Source organism: Echinops telfairi, unplaced genomic scaffold, assembly GCF_000313985.2.
Source record: "Echinops telfairi isolate 266 unplaced genomic scaffold, ASM31398v2 ScPeMD7_19;HRSCAF=73, whole genome shotgun sequence".
Taxonomy (NCBI): Eukaryota; Metazoa; Chordata; class Mammalia; order Afrosoricida; family Tenrecidae; genus Echinops; species Echinops telfairi.
This window is the reverse complement of record NW_022103916.1, coordinates 9,218,029-9,219,886: the sequence shown is the minus strand read 5'-3', so window position 1 is coordinate 9,219,886 and position 1,858 is coordinate 9,218,029. Positions and strand designations below refer to the sequence as shown.

The 1,858-nt window shown below is 35.6% G+C and overlaps 1 protein-coding gene across 1 annotated transcript in view; it reads right to left on the bottom strand.

Annotated features, from left to right (window-relative positions):
• Window positions 1–1,858, bottom strand: part of EFHC2 (EF-hand domain containing 2) — a 213,339-nt gene that overhangs the window by 133,451 nt on the left and 78,030 nt on the right. The window lies entirely within an intron of this gene.

Sequence of the window (1,858 nt, the reverse complement as noted above, 5' to 3'; positions counted from 1 at the left end):
ATATGTACTAATATGTCGGATACAATTGATAAATGGATTGTAACAAGAGTTGTAAGAGCCCTCAATAAAATGATCTAAAAAAATCCCCAAACAACTAATTATCACAGCAGCCAAATGCATTAACCCTATGTACTACCCAGGTACCACCTTAAGAATCTGGTGAGCTTAGGAATCCATACCCTTCAAACTGGCACCTTAGGCTTGATTCCCAAATGGTCCTATGTTTAGTTGCTTTCTTGGGGAATTCATCTGGCCTGATTCCAGTCAGAAGGTTGGCTAACCCTCACTACTAGAATGTTTGTCATATTTGTATTGAGGGAACACCAGTGTGAATTGCTGTAGAAGAGCTGTGAGTGAGGATGGGTGATTTCCTTTGGGGTAATAAAAATGTCTCCCAATTAGATAGTGGTAATGGCTGCACAACATTATGAATGTACTAAATGCCAATAAACTGTACACTTTTAAATGGTTAATGGCTAATTTTATGTTTCATGATTTTGACCTCAATAAAGAAGAAATGTCAGTTATTAAATTGTGTACTTTAAAATGGTAAATTTTATGTTATAGGAATGATATCTTGATAATAAAATAAAATAAGCAGAGACAAGAGAAAAAGAGAGATGCTGCCCAAGCCCCCGCCTAAAAGGACAGAGAGCTAGTACTTTACTGCATGTTCTATATGGACAGTATTCAATATCTGAGACTTTTTAAGATTTAGTTTTCAACTTTTTAAAATGTGAATTGCATGAAGCATTAATTACAGAGAAAATTTTGTTTTCCAATCAACAATTCAAACACATTTTGCTTTATGGTTTAAATGCAATCCCCACAATGCAGCATTACTTATCTCACTTCCTTCCTGTGTTTCACATTGCTATTCCTGCTGCTTCTTTTCTCCTTTTGTAACTAGCATTTTATTGGTTGTTTTGAGATCAGTACAGAGACATCATAAACAATTTGTACAAAATTCTTAATGAGCATACCAAAATCCTAAAATGGCATGTTGATACCAACTTGTATCTAAATTCCAGTGACTTTCCAGTTTTAAATTTGGAGGCAAAAAAAATTTTAAAGAGATTATCAAGTACCATTTTGTTCAAATGTTAATAAGCTGTTACGTCTTAAGTCCCACTAATTCACAATTTACTGTCACACACACTACACATGCAAATCTTCAATCCTTCACAGTATATAACAAAGTTTCACAGCACATAACAAAGTTATCAGGAAAACCGGACTACCATGACCAAAGGTGCTACAGCATGCACACAGTCCTGACAAGAAAGCCACGATGACAGAATTTTTCAGACACAATCGTATTAAAACACAAACATGGAAACAACATTTTAAATGTCCAAGTCCTACAAAGGCATGACAGTGACTCCAAATTTCCATTAAGTAGGTTTTGTATTAGGCATACAAAAACTACCCCCCCCCCATCATATGGGATGTTTTGGTGACACCCAAGACAGCCACATCTTCCCACAAATCAACATCCCACTATTTCCTGGTTGTACCAAAAATTAACAACCAGCAAATGATTTCACGTCTGTAAAAAATTTACACTTTTAAAAACTGGGATGAAGTGGGATTTCCTACTTCTTAAAAATGTTTCTAGAGCTACTATAAAAACTTGCATTTACAAAACAGTTGATAAAACTACTCCTGTGTATTGTACAAGAAGGGAGATAACAGGGCCTACCAATAAGACATGATAGATAAACAATCAGACTTGGCTTCTTTTTTTCCTGCCTCATCAGAGGCTAGACTCTCCTCATATTTCTTTGCTTCATTTTCAGCAGGTATGTCTTATTGAGTTTCTTGGTTAGCTACTTCTACCTATTTTCCCCTTGCTCCC